This window comes from Colossoma macropomum, unplaced genomic scaffold (assembly GCF_904425465.1).
Source record: "Colossoma macropomum unplaced genomic scaffold, Colossoma_macropomum, whole genome shotgun sequence".
Classification (NCBI taxonomy): Eukaryota; Metazoa; Chordata; class Actinopteri; order Characiformes; family Serrasalmidae; genus Colossoma; species Colossoma macropomum.
This window is the reverse complement of record NW_023494790.1, coordinates 2865300-2886117: the sequence shown is the minus strand read 5'-3', so window position 1 is coordinate 2886117 and position 20818 is coordinate 2865300.

The following is a 20818-nucleotide window of genomic DNA, read 5'->3' as shown; positions in this document are numbered from 1 at the left end:
AGAGAGTTTCCCTGCAATTTCTATGAAGTTTCTCTGGACACTCTATAGAATTTTTCTTGATTTTCTTTGAGGTTTCTATGGAGTTTTTCTAGGATTTATATAAAGTTTCTCTGGAATTTCTCTGGAATTTCGTTTGAGGTTTCTATGGAGTTTTTCTAGGATTTATATAAAGTTTCTCTGGGATTTCTCTGGAGTTTCTCTGGAGTTTCTTTGGGATTTATATAGAGTTTCTTTGGGATTTATATAGAGTTTCTCTGGGATTTATATAGAGTTTCTCTGGGATTCTCTCTGGGACATCAAATATTGCGTATTGTATCTAGTGTGTCACTCTTCACCTTTGTTCCAGCTTCCATTCTTTTCAGGAGACTCACTTTACAATAATGCTAATCTTTGCTGCTCCCCTATGGGGTTTCTAATGGCATCTTAGTGCAAAGCTAATGCTGGTGCACATGAAATGCTTTTGGCCATTCAAGATTAAACAGCTCGTTACTTCATTTGTTTTATCTGAAGCTTATAACAGACACTATCATATATCTGAGCTTGTGTGTATCAGTGTTACAGTGACTCTTTCAGTAAAGAGTTCTGCATAGAGCTGCCGCCACTGTTTTACATTCCTAACAACTAACCGGAACACTGCTCAGACTACAGCTCATATTCACAGTCAGCGTCTAGAACCTCCAAAAGAAGTCACCACCCACTGTAATCAGAGATTGGTTGCTTTCCTCTGTCACTTCCTAATTATGTTGGTAGCTAAATGTAACGTGTAAGGCCTTCAGTCCAGCTCCTGAAGTCCTAACCAGTGAGAGGGCAGCTTGACTGTATCCACCTAGATACCACAGAGAGAACAATCCTGATTGGACAGTTTTTCCATTGGACATTTCAAATTTACCTGCATTGTTTCCAACCTAACCCTTACAATGAAGTAAGAGTACTACTACAATACCTACACAGTGCAAATATAACAAGCATGATGATTAGACATTCATTTCTTCTTTTCATAAAATTCATTAGGCCTTCTTTAAAGGCCCAGAAGGCTCTGAAAGTTCCCTGCTGCATTTGTAAAAAAACTCATATTACATAATTTAATCCTCACTCCAGCAGCATTACGCTTTCTGAAAAAGGAAGTTTTAGTTCAGAGTCCTCTGATGTTTCTCATTATTAAGGAATCAGCTGATCAGGTCACCTACTGTGAGAACTGTTTCCTGGCGCTGCTGCTGTAACTTACTGTGTTTTAGCTATTTCCTGCTCTAACATGCCTCAACTCTACAGCTCATTAAAGTCCATCATGAGGTTAGAATAGGTTGTATTACTGCAGAATAACATTAAAATGTGCTTTGTGTTTATAAATAATAATAATATTTATTATTAGTGTTGCAACAATAATATTTATAGAGCATATTTTATACACATAGCAGCTCAAAGTGCTTTACAATCAAATGATAAATCTGAGTAAAAAGAGTAACATTCAATAGTATTTTGAACAAAGCCCAATTAAAAATGTACGTCAAATGTTTATTAAAAGTGTGTGTGAGTTTGACTGTTTAAATGCTTTTATTGCTCGCACCAATTTTATAGAAGAAGAAACCTGTCTAAAAGCTCTAAAAGATGCATATAGATAGATAGATGGACGGACGGACAGACGGAAAGATGGATAGATAGATAGATAGATAGATAGATAGATTTTATCAGCTCCACTTACTATATAGGTGCACTTTGTAGTTCTACAGTTACAGACTGTAGTCCATCTGTTTCTCTGATACTTTGTTAGCCCCCTTTTACCCTGTTCTTCAGTGGTCAGGACCCCCATGGACCCCCACAGAGCAGGTACTATCTGGGTAGTGGATCATTCTCAGCACTGCAGTAACACTGACGTGGTGGTGGTGTGTTAGTGTGTTGTGCTGGTCTGAGTGGATCAGACACAGCAGTGCTGCTGGAGTTTTTAAACACCTCAGTGTCACTGCTGGACTGAGAATAGTCCACCAACCAAAAATATCCAGCCAACAGCATCCTGTGGGCAGCGTCCTGTGACCACTGATGAAGGACTAGAGGATGACCAACACAAACTGTGCAGCAGCAGATGAGCTATCATCTCGGACTTCACATCTACAAGGTGGACCGACAAGGTAGGAGTGTCTAACAGAGTGGACACAGTGAGTGGACACAGTGTTACTTTTAATGAGAGGAGCAACGCGCAAAGGCAGAGCCTGGAATAGAACGGGGTGAACTCGTGTGCGTCGGTTAGTTCCAGTAAATGATGAATTCATCATCGCTGCATCTCAAGGAATCCATTTCCTCTTCCTCCTTTGTCTTCTACACATCAGCTTTGGTGTGAAGGTCCCTCTACGCTTTCCGTCCAAATACATCATGCTTGTGAAGGTAACGAGTTTCACAGTAAAGAAGCAGAATAACAGAGCGGGTCTCTCCTCTTTACTGGAAAGCACCACTGTAACGACACACCTTCACTGTTCAGTCAGATGGCAAGTTCAGCGCTTTGGAAAGACTGTAAAGAATTTAAAACATGAACCTTCAGATTCTTTCTGTACACCACTGACCTTCATCTCTCTCTCTCTCTCTCTCTCTCTCTCTCTCTCTCTCTCTCTCTCTCTCTCTCTCTCTTTCTCTCTCTCTCTCTCTCTCTCTCTCTCTCTCTCTCTCTCTCTCTCTCTCTCTCTCTCTCTCTCTCTCTCTCTCTCTCTCTCTCTCTCTCTCTCTCTCTCTCTCTCTCTCTTTCTCTCTCTCTCTCTCTCTCTCTCTCTCTCTCTCTTTCTCTTTCTCTCTCTCTCTCTCTGACCCTGTTACTCAGGTTAGTGCACATCTGCATACACATGTGTTCTTAACCTATTCATTGTTGTTGTTTTTGTGTTGTTGTTTTAATCACAGTTTTATTGGCATAATCTCTCCGGGATTTCTCTGGGATCGCTCGCTGATTTCTCTGAGAATTCTCTGGAAATTCTCCAGGATTTCTCTGGGATTTCTCTAGAACTTCTTTAGGACTTTTAAAAAGATCCTCTATGATCTCGAAGGGATTTCTCAGGGATTTCTGTGGAGTTTCTCCATAGGTTCTCTGTGATCTCTCTGGTATTTCTAAACAGTTTATCTGGAACATCTCTTGAATTTCTATAGAGTTTTCCTGCAATTTCTATGGAGTTTATCTGGATGCTCTTTAGAATTTCTATAGAGTTTCCCTGGGATTTCTTTGGAGTTTCTCTGGACACTCTAAAGAACTTCTCTTGATTTTCTCTGGTATCTTTCTAGAGTTTCTCTGGAATTTCTCTAGAGTTTGTTTGGGATTTATATAAAGTTTCTCTGGGATTTCTGTGGAATTTCTTTGAAGTTTCTCTGGGGTTTCTCTGGGATTTCTCTGGAGGTTCTCAGGGATTTCTCTGGAATTTCTCTTGGAGTTTCTCTGGGGTTTCTACAATGTTCCTCTGGGATTTCTTGTGGTTTGTGTGGGATCACTGTGAGTTTCTCGCTTTTAGTCTGGGCCTTATTAAAGTGATGGGCAGGGAAAGTGCTGAGACGCTGTGTTCTGAGACAGATTTCATGGAGTGGCATCATTTTATTTAAAGACAGCACATCTGCCTGAATGAGGACACGTTGAGCCTCCTAATTTCAGCTGTCATGTGGATCCCCAGGTCATCTCCGCCTCATCACTCAGAAAGGAAACAGGAGGAACACTCCTGTCACTTTTATGACATCTCAGATGGATTCTGTTAATAACTAAGCAGCCTGATGAGCGAGAGATTTTAGTATGTCATTTGTTTGTTAAATGAAAGAGACATTTTTAGGGTGAAATATAACCTGTTCTCTGAGCCCTGATGACCCTCCCCCAGTAAGAACAGGATAAAGATGATAAAATGAGCACAATGTATGGAGGAAAGGTCACCAAGAGAGATCAATATTTTTGATAGCTGATCAATAAGGCTATCAGGCTCTATTAGACTCGACCTTCCTCATGCCCTTCTTCACTGGAGTCTGGGCTCCTCTCAGTGCTTCTTCCTTATGTGTTTGGAGAGGTGTGAATCTTGGTTCCCCTCAGTGGTTCTTCATCATGCTTTTAGAGAGGTTTGAGCCTTGGTTCTGTTCAGTGGTTCTTCTGATCATGTGTTTAGAGAGGTTTGAGTCTCAGTTCCTCTCAGTGGTTCTTCATCATGCTCTTCAATTTTTTTCCTTTTGAGTGTTGGTTCCTCTTAGTAGTCCTTCCTCATACTCTTTGAGTTTTTCCTTTTCACTTTTGGTTCCTCCCAGTGGTTCTTCATCATGCTTTTAGAGACGTTTGAGTCTTGGTTCCTCCCAGTGGTTCTTTATCATGCTTTTAGAGAATTTTGAGTCTCAGTTCCTCTGAGTGGTTCTTCATCATGCTTTTAGAGAGGTTTGAGTCTCAGTTGCTCTCAGTGGTTCTTCATCACGCTTTTAGGTTCTTCATCATGCTTTTAGAGACGTTTGAGTCTTGGTTCCTCCCAGTGGTTCTTTATCATGCTTTTAGAGAATTTTGAGTCTCAGTTCCTCTCAGTGGTTCTTCATCATGCTTTTAGAGACGTTTGAGTCTTGGTTCCTCCCAGTGGTTCTTTATCATGCTTTTAGAGAGGTTTGAGTCTCAGTTCCTCTCAGTGGTTCTTCATCATGCTTTTAGAGAGGTTTGAGTCTCAGTTGCTCTCAGTGGTTCTTCATCATGCTTTTAGAGAGGTTTGAGTCTCAGTTCCTCTCAGTGGTTCTTCATCACGCTTTTAGGTTCTTCATCATGCTTTTAGAGAGGTTGAGTCTCAGTTCCCCTCAGTGGTTCTTCATCATGCTTTTAGAGAGGTTTGAGTCTCAGTTCCTCTCAGTGGTTCTTCATCATGCTTTTAGAGAGGTTTGAGTCTCAGTTCCTCTCAGTGGTTCTTCATCACGCTTTTAGGTTCTTCATCATGCTTTTAGAGAGGTTTGAGTCTCAGTTCCTCTCAGTGGTTCTTCATCATGCTTTTAGAGAGGTTTGAGTCTCAGTTCCTCTCAGTGGTTCTTCATCATGCTTTTAGAGAGGTTTGAGTCTCAGTTCCTCTCAGTGGTTCTTTGTAAAGCTTTTAGAGAGGTTTGAGTCTCAGTTCCTCTCAGTGTTTCTTCATCATGCTCTTCATTTTTTTTTCCTTTTGAGTCTCAGTTCCTCTCATAGTTCTTCCTCGTGCTCTTTGAATTTTTCCTTCTCAGTTTTGGTTCTCTTCAGTGGTTCTTCATCATGTTTTTAGAGAGGTTTGAGTTTTGGGAATTTTTCTTCACCACTGCTGTTTCCGATGCTTCCGATATTTAATAAAGTGCAATTAACAGTCTCTCTCCCTCTCTCTCTCTCTCTCTCTCTCTCTCTCTGTCTCTCTCTCTCTCTCTGATAACAGTGTTTTGCCTCTGTTTTTTGCTCTTGCGAAATTTAGAATTGTTTTTGAGTTTAGCTTTAATAAATCAATTAACAGTTTGGAAGTGTTTGAATTTGAGTGGTGCTATAATGATATTTTGCTCTGTGGTGGAGGGTCAGTTGGTCTTTGCCCATCTTTGGGGCTGATAGTGTTTAGGGGCAGTCGTGTTATCTGTGAAGCATCATGTTTATGATTTGAAATGAATCTTTCTCTCTCTTTCTTTCTCTCTGCATCTTTCTCTTTTTCTATCTCTGTGTTTGTTGTGTGCTCTTTCTCTCCTGTCTTTCTTTTCTCTCTCTCTCTCTCTTTTATCTATTATCCCTCTCTCTTCTCTCTCTCTCTCTCTCTCTCTCTCTCTCTCTTCTTATCAGTAAGTGAATAGGTGTCCTTGTGTGAGGGCGAGTGACGTAAATACTGAACTTAACCTGCTGACACACACACACACACACACACACACATACACACACACACACACACACACACACACAAACACACTCACACACTGAACTTAATAATAGTAATATAGTAATAGTAGTAATAATAGTAATGATTAGTAATAGTGCACTAGTGATCTACAGTATGTGCTTCTACACACCAATAACCAGCCATAACATTAAAACTACTATCCTAGATGCTTTCATGTTACAGTAAAAGCACTTACAGTTGACAGGGGCAGTTCTAGCATGGCAGAAATTTCACATACTAATTGCCATCTTATAACAGTGCCACGTTTGACCCTCTGGGGTCGATGTACGCTCCAGCGCGTCAAATTAGATGTTTCTCAGTGTTTGTATTAATGTCTTGGCAATAATCCAGCACAGAAATCCAGTTTAATCATTTGCTGAATCTGTAGAGTCGCCCTTTCCATTCCATCTTATCACGAGATCATACGAGACTCACATCCGGAGTTATGAGCCTATGAAGAGGGGCTCAGATACACGTCATCTGCCTCTCACCGTGGGTGATGTGGGTCACGGTGGATTTATGTGTCCATCTACATTCTGTGTGAAACTGACCAATGGACATTCAGGAAATCACTAAGGACTGACCATCACGCCGGAAACCCTTCATTCTTCATTCAGTCCACATCGGAGACACATGTGAAATGGCATGCAGAACGTTTACAGCTGCTGAAGTTGCTGCAGCGGTTTTGGAAAGTAGTGATGAGGAGAACATTTATCTACTATTTTATTCATACATTCCACTACGTTTGTGAACCTGAGACTTTAGTAAATCCATTTCAAGCACCAAAACAATTTATCCATATGAGTAAAGCTGTTTTCACAAGGGACATTAAGAATTTCTAAAATCAGACTTAAATTTTTCAGGTTCAGGGCTGAATTATCTGTACACGGTGCTCCAGGTCAAACAGGGGCTCATTATTGAGAGAGCTGAGATTTTTCTGAACATTTTGACGTATATCATGTGCGTATCTTATCATTTGCAAGTGCCTTTAAAGGAGAATTTAAGAATATATGCAGAAATTTTAAAAATGCCCAGAGGGTTAAAGTCAGTGAGCTCTTCAGTACAACTCATTCTACTGCCACTGCAAGGCTATGTTCTTGATTTTATACACCTGTCAGCAATGGATGTGGCTGAAACTATTAATTAGGAGGGGTGACACACTTTTGACCATATAGTATATATGCAGTGTATAAACAAAATAAGATAAACATATAAGATAATTCATATAACATGTAAGAAGAAGCATTTCAACCTGTTGCCTAAGCTATAAGACGAATTATGTTTTTATATAACAAAATGTCAGAAAAGGCATTTCAAGGCATTTACACCATAGGAAACCATTGATGTAGTGTTTACTCTGAAGCTGTTGTCGAGAAGCGCGTAGAACCCTTTCATTCCAGCAGTACTGTACGGCTGATTAAAGCGCAGCACGGTCGGTCCGGGAGCAGCTGTAATTAATATCCATAGCCCTGAAGCAGAGAGTGTTTCGTAGTACTACAGAACACGCAGCAGGAGAGCGGAGCTCCAGCTGAGCTCAAACTGAGTTCTTCTGAAAGAGATCAAACTGAAGCTACTTTGAAGTGGGTACTTTTGAGTGAGCATAAGAAAACACACCCAACTAATCTTCCCCAGTGCAGAGAAGGTAATCATTGGGAGTCCAGTAGTGAGCAGTCAAAGAGCTGTCCACCCATATAGAAGCTCACTGTCTGTGTTTAAATGCAGATTTTTGCCAATCTGATTGAATAAAATCTGATTACGGATTAAGACTGAGGTGTTTATTCTCACTCTACTCAACAATCTGATGGAAAATCTCCTTTTACATGCTCACTACAAGTAATTCGATCCAAAATTACATGTGTAGAGAACCGCTTAGTGTAGACGTTACCATGACAACCAGCATCACGTGAGTCCAGTCAGAGTGAGACGAGCAGCAGTGAGCAGCGCTTGTGTTTTTAATTGCTTTAAAATGATGTCAGACTCAGGAAAACGTCCTTCACATGTCCTTATTAAAGAAGGCCGAGAGGAAGACGTCGTGTTCTGAGACACATAAGCTGGACGTCCGTCCCACCGCCGTCTTTTAAAGATCAGAGCATAAACTTCGTCTCCTCTGCAGACCAGTTTCTGCTCCGCCATGTTGAACGGTATAAACTTTCACTATGACGTGACGAACATGATCAGAAAGGACTTTAAACTTTCCGATAGGGAATGTAATCGGATACAGGCGTTTACACGGATATTATTCTTCTATTTAACGGATTATTTACAGGATTACCCACCTCGATCAGTCGGATAGAAACTGTATTCCGAATGACCTGAACTGGACTAGACTATTCCGATTGAGGTGATTACATGGACGCATTCTATTCTGATTGAGCTTCAGTCTGCATATAAACGTGGCTGTTGTCTGAACAAAACCTTGTATGTACATTTTTGTTGTGTTTTATAACGTGATTGGAACAGCTGCCAGTTATATTGTGTCAGAATGTCACAGTGAAGAGCATCAGTTGAGTCTATAATATTGATGTCATGTATAAGAAACAGAAATCTGCTAAGGAGTGTTATTCAAGCTTAAACACATTCATAAAAATTATTTTAATGCAAGTGAAAAAGATTGTTTATATGAAGAGTTTAATTCCAAAATGCTGGATGCCCATTAACAATTTTTTTTTAAAGAAAAAACAGCTCTTATATTGGAAAAAAACCTTTTTATTTTTCTATTAAAGGTGAGAGTAATCAGAATATAGAACTGATATTTCTTGTAATATTTCATGTAAAGCCTATTCCTGATATTGCATGCTCTGTACTATATATATATATATATATATATGTTCATCTTACTGCACACTCAGTTCACAGTGATTGCATGTAGTCAGAGGGAGTCATGGGTTCATGGCTTGCCCCAGTCAAAAGTGTGAAAACACCTACTCATAGCAGGGTTTTCTTTACGTTTACTCGTTCCACAGTTTAGAACAGTGAAGACATCAGAACTATGTGGAATTATACAGAGACCACAGAAGTGTTATACAATCTAAACTTTCTAATCTTTTATTTTAGACTGCACTGTGTTTAAACAAAAATACATACAAAGACAGGATATTTACCGTTTCACCCTTCCAGTTTTCTTTGTTTTTTGGAAACATATGCTTATTCCATATTAATGAATGCTTTGAATTGTAGGTATTTCATTCTCTATGGTACATAACATCAAAAACCCAGGGAACCTGGAGAAATCTCAGTGTGGAAAGGGCAAAGCTGAATGACCTTTGATCAGACAGCACTGCAAAACCAGTATGCTTCTGTGTTGGGTATCACCGCATGGGAATACTTTGACAAATTGTTGTCATTAAACGTCGTCCATCATCCACAAATGCAAGTCCACACTGTACTCTGCACTGCAGAAGTCAAATTTCAACAATGTCCAAAAACACCGCTGGCTTCTCTGGGCTTGAGCTCATCTGAAATGAACTGATGCTCCGTGGAAATGTGTGTTGTGGTCTGATGAGTCCACTTTTCAGATTGTTTATGGAAATAATAGATGTGTTCTCCTGGCCAAAGAACAAAAGGGCCATCCAAATTGTAACCAGTGTTAAGTTCAAAATCCAGCGTCTGTCATGGTGTGGGGGAGTAATAGTGGGTAACCTGCACATCCATTGAAAACGCCTTGCATCATAAAGCACAAAAAATGATGTTTTGAACAGTTGTGTAGCTGAAGACTTGTGGATCAATTGGTGCCTTCAGCCCCAAACATCAAATTACACCGATCAGGCGTAACATTCTGACCACCTCCTTGTTTCTACGCTCATTGTCCATTTTATCAGCTCCACTTACTATATAGGTGCACTTTGTAGTTCTACAGTTACAGACTGTAGTGCATCTGTTTCTCTGCATACTTTGTTAGCCCCCTTTTACCCTGTTCTTCAGTGGTCAGGACCCCCATGGACCCTCACAGAGCAGGTACTATCTGGGTGGTGGGTCATTCTCAGCACTGCAGTAACACTGACATGGTGGTGGTGTGTTAGTGTGTGTTGTGCTGGTCTGAGTGAATCAGACACAGCAGTGCTGCTGGAGTTTTTAAACACTGTGTCCACTCACTGTCCACTCTATTAGACACTCCTACCTTGTCAGTCCACCTTGTAGATGTAAAGTCAGAGACGATAGCTCATCTGCTGCTGCACAGTTTGTGTTGGTCATCCTCTAGTCCTTCATCAGTGGTCACAGGACGCTGCCCACAGGACGCTGTTGGCTGGATATTTTTGGTTGGTGGACTATTCTCAGTCCAGCAGTGACACTGAGGTGTTTATAAACTCCAGCAGCACTGCTGTGTCTGATCCACTCAGACCAGCACAACACACACTAACACACCACCACCACGTCAGTCTTACTGCAGTGCTGAGAATGACCCACCACCCAAATAGTACCTGCTCTGTGAGGGTCCATGGGGGTCCTGACCACTGGAGAACAGGGTAAAAGGGGGCTAACAAAGTATCAGAGAAACAGATGGACTACAGTCTGTAACTGTAGAACTACAAAGTGCACCTGTATAGTAAGTGGAGCTGATAAAATGGACAATGAGTATAGAAACAAGAACTGACCGGTGCAAATTGTTTTAATATTGTGCTTTTGTACTGTTTTCCACGTAATACAGGACATAAACATTTTACTGATCACTGCCTTCTGTTTTTATTAGCATTTCTCACACTGTCGCAACTTCTTTGGAACTCAGGTTTGCATGTCAAAATGTCTTGTAGGTGTGTAATAATGAGCTCAGAATAAATATGGGTAATAAACTGTAACAGTAGTATAACTACTGGACTGTATAGGGTATAAGCCTATTGCCATGGTAACAGTAATTATGGGTTGCAGGCATCTCAGCAGGTAAACAATAGCGTCCAGCAGAACTGAAAAGCTATCATAGTGGGCTGAATGCAGGGGAGGGCCGTTTAATGATGGGTTCTCAGCGTTTCACCTTGTAAAACCTCTGAACTGCTTCATACATCTGAACAAAGGAGTCCATAACCAGGAGTGGACATTTGAATACGTAACATTTAAGGCTGAGCAGCAGGAAACGTGCACGATTGTTTATTAGGCCTTTTCCAAGTATCATCGTCATGGTAACACTTTCTTTTACAGCCTCCTAAATTCTAGTTTAGGCCAATCAGAGTGTAGTACAGTCATGAAAGTGCTAGGGAATTATTTTGGCTAACATGATGTGTCCAAAAGTATCTAGACAGTCCATCTAATGAATAAGTTAAGCTACTTTAAGGTGCACCCATTGCTGACACATACACAGTTTGTGTAATCTCCATGGAAAAGCATTGACCAATAGAAAGGGTCCATATTTTTCCATATTTTTGCTCCAACCTAGCTCACAATACATAAGGATGAAGCAAAAATTGACCATCTGGGGACCTTAGGACCTGAAATTTGAAGACCTATGGTCTAAGGGCACCATGCCCAATGCCAAGCGTGGGCTAGAGGGGTATAAAGCCCCCCCAGCACTGGGCTGTGGAGCAGTGGAACTGTGTTCTCTGGAGTGATGGAGCTCCATCCAATACCTTTGGGATGAGTTGGAGTGATCCAGAACTGACCATCCAACATCAGCACCTGACCTCACTAATGCCTCACATCAAATCCTCACAGCAATGTTCCAACATCTAGTGTAAAGCCTTCCCAGAAGAGGAGAGGCTGTTACTGTAGCACAAACACATTATTAATATCCTTAATTTCAGAAGAAACTCTGGAGGAGCAGGTGTCTACAAACTTTTCTTCTAATGTAAGTTCTAAGATAGTGTAACTAACCAAATTACACTGAAATGCCCAACAGGTTCTGAGCTATTAAGCAAAAACAGACACAGTAAAAAGTGCCATAATTAGTTATTTACTGTCGTTTACTTATCAGTCATGCTGGAACAGAAAAGGTTCTTCCCCAAACTGTTCCCATACAGTTGGAAGTGTACAATTGTCCAAAATGTCTTGTTCTCCTGAGTCATTAAGATTTCCCTTCACTGCAACTAAGGGTTCTAGACCAACCCCTGAAAAACAACCCCATAGCATCATCCCTCCTCCACCAAACTCTACAGCTGGCACAGTGCAGTCAGACAGGTAAGGTTCTCCTGGCACTCGCCAAACCCAGACTGACCGATAGAGAAGTGTGATTGATCACTCCATAGAATACGTTTCCACTGCTCCAGAGTCCAGTGGTGGCGCTTTACTCCACTCCATCCGACGGTTGGCATTGTGCTTGGTGATGTAAGGCTTGCGTGCAGCTGCTCAGCCATGGAAACCCTGCCTTGGAGCTTCAGTCACACAGTCTTTGTGCTGATGTTGATACCAGAGGAGGTCTTGACTCTTGACTTGACTCGTGAATATCTAGGAGGGAAGAAATTTCACAAACTGACTTGTTGCAATGGTGGCATCCTATTACAGCACCACGCTCGAATTCAGTGAGCTCTTTAGAACGACCCATTCTTTCACTAATGTGTGTAAAGGCAGACTGCATGGCTAGGTGCTTGATTTTGTACACGTGTGGCAATGAGACTGAATGAAACACCTGAATTCAATGATTAAGAGGTGTGTCCCAATACTTTTGTCCATATAGTGTTCATGGGTCAATGCAAGGTCAGAACGAGGGAACCACAAGCAGCCGTAAGAATAATTTAACATGATCAGTGTCGGCGTTTAGTAGCCTGAGAGCAGAAGAAGTGAAGGAGGTTCAGTTAGTTCTCCTAAGAGGCACATTAGAACACCGGCCTGAAAGCATTGCAGTGAAATTACTGGACAGAACAAGGACAGACTGACTGATTCCTTTTGCTTCTGGGCCACCTGCGTCTCCCAAAGGGAGCCCAAGTCTCTCTGCTGGACTCCAGTTATGTTGGAGCAAACTTTTATAATGGTATTTAGGCTGCTCTTGTCCCATAGAGTATCAGTCAAAAGTTTGAGTACAGATTTTTTTTTTTAATCTTAAAGACGTCTCAATCAAAATATGTATAAGCTGTTTGAAAGCCGTTTCTAAGATAAATATAAATAGCAGCCTTTTGTAGTAAAATCGCACTTTTGAGGCTCCTTGATTCACCTTTGAGAAACCCGTGCAAGATCTTCATCCTCTGTGGCTGATCCTCATGGTCAAAGCTGGCGGGAGCAGCTTTATAAATCACTGCTGCGTGTCTGATGTGCTTTTAGACAGAACAGAGCTTCAGTTCACAGCTTCTCACAGCTACGTGCAGTGGTTTACAAAAGCAGTCCAACCTAAAAGGATCCCTGAGAACCTTCCAGCATCAGGTTTCAGTAACATTCTCAACTGAATTCTGTGTTAATGCAGCAAATATACATCAAATAATTTACCACGGCTATGAATGTGGCTCTCCCAATCAGACTTCAGGACCAGAATCATTATCCATTTTAAATATTTATGTATAATAATAATAATAATAATAATAATAATAACAATAATAATAATAATAATAAGTATGATAGATAAATAGGTTTACATTTACACACTTTGTATGCAGAAGTAATGATAATAATAAATAATATCTTTATTTATAGAGCACTTTTCATAGCAGTGGTTTTACAGACAACTGATAAAGCTTAGTGGTAATACAATTCAAAAAAAGTTGGGATGCTGTGTAAAATGTAAATAAATGTAAATAAAAACAGAATGCAAAGATTTGCAAATCTCATATTTTATTTACAGTAGAACAAAGAACACATATCAGATGTTGAAAGTGAGACATTTTTCCATTTAATGAAAAACATTAATGCATCTCAAAAAAGTCAGGACAGGAGGAACAAAAGGCTGGAAAAGTAAGTGGGACTAATAAGACAGCTTGAGGAGCAGTTTGCAACTAACTCACATGACTGGGTATAAAGAGCATTTTACAAGGCCGACGGTCGATATTGGATGCTCATGATCTTCAGGCCCTCAGGCGGCACCGCATTAAAAACAGGCATGATTCTGTACTGGAAATCACTGCATGGGCTCAGGAACACTTCCAAAAAGTTAAAGCTCCAGAAACACCGCCGTCTTCTCTGGGCCACAGCCCCTTTAAAATGGAAAACTGTTCTGTGGTCAGATGAATGACGCCATGCCCTGCGGACTCAAGAGGAGAGGGACCGTCCAGCTTGTCATGAGCGCACAGTTCAAAAGCCTGCATCTCTGATGGTCTGGTGCCTATGGCGTGGGCAGATTACACATCTGGAAAGGCTCTATCAATGCTGAACAGTATATAGAGGTTTTAGAACAACATATGCTGCCATCCAGACGAGGCCTTGCATATTTAAGCAAGACGATGCTAAACCACATACTGCATCCATCACAACAGCATGGCTTCACAGACGAAGAGTCTGGGTGCGGAACTGGCTGCGTGCAGTCCAGACCTTTCACCAATAGAAAACATTTGATGCATCATGAAATGAAAAAAACCCGCAAAGAAGACCCAGAACTGATGAGCAGCTATAATCCTACATCAGACAAGAATGAGACAACATTCCTCTCCCAAAATTCCAGCAACTGGTCTCCTCACTTCCCAGACGTTTACAGACTGCTGTTAAAAAAAGAGGGGATGGTACACAATGGTGGACACGGCCCTGTCCCAACTTTTTTGAGATGCGTTGCTGCCATTAAGTCCTAAATGAGTTAATACTTTTCATGAAATGGTTAAATGTCTCACTTTCAACATCTGATATGTGTTCTGTGTTCTATTATGAAGAAAATATGGGTCTATGAGATTTGCAAATCATTGCATTCTGTTTTTATTTACATTTATTTACATTTTACACAGCGTGCCAACTTTTTTTTGGATTTGGGGTTGTATATAGACTAAAAATTTCTATTGTATACAAGACAACACATTCTCTATCAGTCTGAAAAAACATTTCACCATGCAAACAACTATCTAAGTAAGCAAATGGTTCTTTGAGTGTTCATGGTTCTATGAAGAACCATTGTCTTTACTTAAGAACCATAATTAAGACCTGAGCTTGACAAATATTTGAGAAACAACACTCGAAGACGGTAGATTGATCACAAGCCAGCTGAGAACTTCCAAGAAGCAACGAATCAACTGCTCTTGACAGGTTTGAGAGACGTGTTCCTTTTACACATTCAAGGGTGTCCTAAACTAGGATCACTTGAGGATTGGATGATTGAGTGCACCCTTGATGTGTCCACACTGGAGAGAGAAGTGTAGCTGAGTGGTGATACCAGAGAAAGAAAGAATGCAAAGAGGAAGTAGAAGAAAGAAGAAGAAGAAGAAGAAGAAGCAGATGAAATGTCTTAAAATGATGGCTCTTCAATGGTTCTTTAGTAAAGAAAATGGCTCTAAATGGAATCATACCCAACACTCAAAGAACCCTTTGCATGATTAAAGTATTCTTTGCACCATTAAAGGTTCTTCATGTTGATGGAGAATGTGCTGTAGATGGTCCTATACAGAACCTTTTTGAGAACGATTCGATATAGCATAAAAAGGGTTCTTCTATTGCTATGATGTCAAGCTTGTAGAATCCAATAGAAGAACCCTTTTGGTGCGATATAGAACCATCTACAGCACATTCTCCATCAATCTGAGAAACTTGATATTTTTAATATAGAACTGTTGTCTTTACTAAATAATCCATAAAGAACCATCATTTCTTTTTTTTACTCGATTTTCTCCCCAATTTAGTCGTCTCCAATTCCACCTGCTAGTTAGGACTCCCCCAATCACACAATGCTATCAACGCTAGGAGGGTGAAGGCTAACACAGGCTTCCTCTGAGACCTGTGAAGCGCCACCGCTTCTTTTCGAACTGCCGCTCACGCAACGTCACTGGACAGCCGAACGCGCTCGGAGGAAAGCGCCAACCGCCAGATCTGTTACGTCAGCTAACCGACACCTGCGCTGACTAGCAACGCGCTGAATGATGGGGGGAGAAGGAGGGGCCATCCCACCCACCCAGAGAGAGCGAGGCCAATTGTGCTCTCTCGGACTCCTGGCTACGGACGGCTGTAGCATCACCAGGGATCGAACTCGCGATCTCCTGATGGCAGGGCCAACGCTTAGACGGTTGAGCCACTCGGGAGCCCCAGAACCATCATTTTTAAGAGTGTAGGTTTTTAACAATACACGCATTGCAGAGATTCATGCCCCTTAACCCCTTCTTGACAGGTTATTTCGCCCCCATCTCACATATCACCCTATGGTGGGTCACCAACCCTGCCTGCATCTGCATGCATCTCCTCCCCCACTACTTAACACTAATGCCAATCAAGGACCTTGGAAGAAGTTAATTAGCCAGTGATGCAGTTTGTGGTGGGAACCAGACAAGATAGATCTCCAGGACCAGTGTTGGTGACCACTGCCCTACAGCCTTCATGACACCTTCCAGCCTCCTAGGCACCTTGTGTGCATCTCACATCACCTCAACCGTGACCTGGAGTTCCTGCTCGGGATTTGATCCGATAACCTCCTGACCATGGAGGCATGGCATCCATCAGCATTCCACAGAATCTCACAAATAACCATGTTTTCTCAACATTCGATCAAAGCAATGTGAAAAATCTACATCTTGATCTTAGTAGCTTCGTTTCAGTCGATGATCAACCAGTTCTTAAGGGTGGACTTTTGACTTTGAGGCGTGTTGTGTTTCTACCCATCTTTAGGATCATCTTAAACCATGAATCCCTTGACAGCCCAGATCACTAGAAGACTTGATCAGAACAAACCATGGATCCGAGGTGGACTCTTCACATTGGTAAGAGAAGCTTACCTGGGATCTTGTGGTCACCTTTCAAAACAAACCCCCTAAAAGAAGCTGTTCAACATGAGACTCATGTTCAAGAGGTTGCTAGTCTCTACTTTGCTTGAAATACTGGAGAAGGGACAGAAGTGGAGAATGCAAGCAGGTCTCGTCTTCCCAGAAGAAAAGACAAAGTGTGGGTGGTGGTTTCTAAATATACGAGGCAGCGTTTAAAAGCCACGTCAAAACCATTATTTCAAGCTATCACTCATTCTTATCTTCTCTCTGGGAAGTCCTAGTCGCTCACCCCTGCTGCCCCGCCCCCAACCATCTCATGTCTTTAAAGCAATCTGTAACCAGGACGTGGAGATCTTGCTTGGGATTTGAAGCCGTTTCCTAACCTTGGAAGCGTGGTATCTACCAACAAGCTGAAGGATCTCAGATCTCAGAAGAAGAAGGGGTTCAGAAGAGAAATATGGAAAATATAAGCAGTAGTGTTCATTCCAGAAGAAAGACTGACATGTGGGAGGTAGTTTTATATACACACAGCAGAATTATAAAAAAAAATGAAATGAAAGTTCTTGCTTTGAGTTCCACCACTCATTCTTGTTTTCTCCTTGAGAAACACAGATTGACCCCCCACCATTTCAGGTCCCTCAAATGCTTCTCATATTTTTACAGATATCTGCGACCATGATCTACACTCTTAAAGATGGTTCTTCAAGGGCTCTTCAGTAAAGACAATGGTTCTATAGAGAACCATAAATACTTTTCTTTCCATGGTGAAATCGTTGTTCAGATTGATTGACATCAGCACAAAAACGGAATGGTAGGAGCTTTATAGAATGAGGTTCCGTGGCTGAGCAGCTGCACGCAAGCCTTATATAATCAAGTACAATGCCAAGCGTCAGATGGAGTGGTGTAAAGCGCCACCACTGGACTCTGGAGCAGTGGAAACGCATTCTGTGGAGTGACGAATCAGCTTCTCTGTCTGTCAGTCTGATGGACGAGTCTGGGTTTGGCGAATGCCAGGAGAACATTACCTGCCTGACTGCACTGTGCCAGCTGTAAAGTTTGGTGGAGGAGGGATGATGATATGGGGCTGTTTTTCAGGGGTTGGTCTAGAACCCTCAGTTCCAGTGAAGGGAAATCTTAATGCTTCAGCACCAAGACATTCTGGACAATTCTATGCTTCCAACTTTGTGGGAACAGTTTGAGGAAGAACCTTTCCTGTTCCAGTATGACTGAGCCCCAGTGCACAAAGCAGCTCCATAAAGGCCTGACTGGGTGAGTTTGGTGTGGAAGAACTTGACTGACCCTCACAGAGCCCTGACCTCAACCCCATCACACACCTTTGGGATGAACTAGAAAGGACATTGTGAGCCAGACCCTCTCGTCCAACATCAGTGTCTGACCGCACAAATGCTCTTCTGGATGAATCCATATTAATGCATATGGATTTAGGATGAGATGTCATAATATATATGTATCTCACCATCACTGTACTCACAGACGAGCTGCTGTCCAAACAGAGGAGTCCTCCACAAAGAAATAACTCACTGCTAAGTAATTAAACTTCTGCATGATGAGCAATCTGCAAAAACTGAACACAATTAAACAGTAATTTAGTAGAACAGGTCACTTAATTTAGATTTCAGTTATGAATGTTGAGTTAAATGTAGATAATTATGGTCTACGTGCTGCCAAACAGTTTGCTGAAACTTTGCTGAGCTGCATTTGGCAGTCGGTTTGCTAATATGCCAGAAGAAGTGATTTGCAGATGTGAAAGATTTTAACAGATGCATCATTTACAGCTTTTCGAATCCTAGACTTATTATTATTAACATTAGTACATCATTTCAAGAAGCAACAGAAAACATTTTTACAAACATGGACAGAGACTTAAACACACTTAAAACAGCAATGCACATCGAGCAGCAGCAATGCAAAGCAATGCATGTGGTGGGGGGTGGTTATTTACTATGTCCTTGTTCAGGATGGTCACAGCAGAGGACACAAATGATTTTCGTACCTATTCTTTCTGGCTAGTGTGGCCTTAACCCTCCTTCCCGATGGCAGCAGCTGGAATGATGAATGAAGGGGGTGCGTCGGGTCACCCTAGACCCTGGGTTGCCTTGTTGGTTATGGATCGGATGTACAAGTTCTGGAGTGGCAGTTGTTTGTCTCCAATGATCTTACTGGTCTGGTTGACCACCTGGGCCGGCTTGTTTCTGTGCTTAACTGAGAGGTTGCTGTACCAGGACACAGTGTTGAAACTGAGAACACTCTCAATAAGCGACCTGTAGATCATGATCAGAGTATGTTTGCTGGTGTTAAAACTCCTCAGGTCCTCCTTTCTCCTCCTTCTTGAGGAGCAGGAGCCTCTGCCTTGCCTTTTTGTAGAAATGATCTACATCAGCATGAAAAGTGAGTCTGTTGTCAATGATTCTTCCCAAATGCCCTTTCATGGTAATTGGTTTGAGGACAGACCCCATGCTGGCTGCTGCCGTCCTCCCTCCGAAACATCCCTCGTCTTGCTGACATTAAGATCAAGGAAGCTGCCATCAAACCAGGTGGCTAGGTGGTTGATGCACTAAGAGCAGGAGGGACAAGGGCCGTATCATCAGCATTTTTTATGAAAGAAAATCTTTGCTGTTATATTCTGTGTATGAAAAATAAAAGGGGGCATAAAACACACCCCTGTGGAACACCACTGCTCAGTACAAGGCAGTTGGAGAAGGTGTTCATTTATCCCCTCTCTTTGGTCTCCCTGTGAAGTCTATAAAGCTACACTGGCTACCGGTCCCGTCCCGTATAAAGTTTAAAATTTTACTGCTCACTTTCAAAGCCCTGCATAACCTTCCTCCCCTCTACCTCAGAGAACTCCTGACCTCTTACACTCCCTCTCGCTCTCTCAGGTCTTCTTGTAATAACTTACTTGCTGTCCCAGCACTTTCCACTATAGAAGGGAGGTCCTTCAGTGCCATGGCGAAAGGCGCTATATAAATGTCACTTAGTATAATTATTATTATTGTTATTATTATTACAGACACGTTGGGGTCTCTCTCAGACACTCCCTGGTGCACAAGACAAGACTTCTACTGACCTTCAGGTCACACAAGCATTGCTGAAGAAGATGAGGCTGGACCGTATTAAAAGCAGGACATAAATCCATAAAAAGTACTCGGACATGTTTATAGGCCTTGTCCAAAAGGCCTTATCCGAAAGAACCAGTGTAGCATCGTCCACTCCTCGGCCGGCTCAGCAGGCATTTGCTTTGTAATGATGTGAGAGCGATTGGTCTGAAATCATTAAGTGGTTTTATGTGAGCTGTTTATGGGACTCTGATGATTGTTACCATTTTCCAGAGGGTTTGAGACAAGAAATCACCCCAAAATGAAGATCTTTTTATATATTTAGCTTATTACTATCTCTATAAACGCCTTGGCTTTGAATAGATCACAACATAACCCTTGTAAACTCTTAAGCTATGACCACTACGTTGTTTTTATACAGCTTTTACAGTGAGACTAATTACTAATTTGAAAGTGGTCCAAATTATGAAATGTTCATTGTTTTATGACAAAAAGTTAAAAAGTTTAATATCATCATCAGCAATGGGCTTCTTTTTGTTCTCTTTCAGTAGTCCATGGTTGCTTGGCAACAATAAAACACAGAATAATTGTTTATCACGATTATTATTTATGATGCCAAATTATTTATTGAAAATGTGTGTAATATCATATTATATGCAATAATATACATTATTATTTTTTAGCCTTTTTTCATTTTGTTTTACCCAATCAGGTTTCCTCAATAGCAGCTTTCTTTTAAAGCCTGGGTTCCCAAACTTTCACGCTAGTGACCCATATGCGGTGTTATGTACAATAAGACATGGCCACAAATTAATATATTAAGGCCATGAATTAAGTATCTCATAACTTGCTTCAACAATTTGTGGCCTCAGTATATTAATTCTTGGCCTCAATATAGTAAATTGTAGTCTCAATATTGTAAATTTGAGACCTCAGTATAGTAAATTGTGGTCTCAATATATTCATTTGTGGCCACAGTATATCATTTGTGGCCTCAATATAGTAATTTGTGGCCTCAATATATAAATTTGTGGCCTCAATATATAAATTTGTGGCCTCAATATATTAATTTGCAGTCTCAGTATATTAGTTTTTGGCCTCAGTATGGTAAATTGTGGCCTCAATATATAAATTTGTGGCCTCAATATGTTAATTT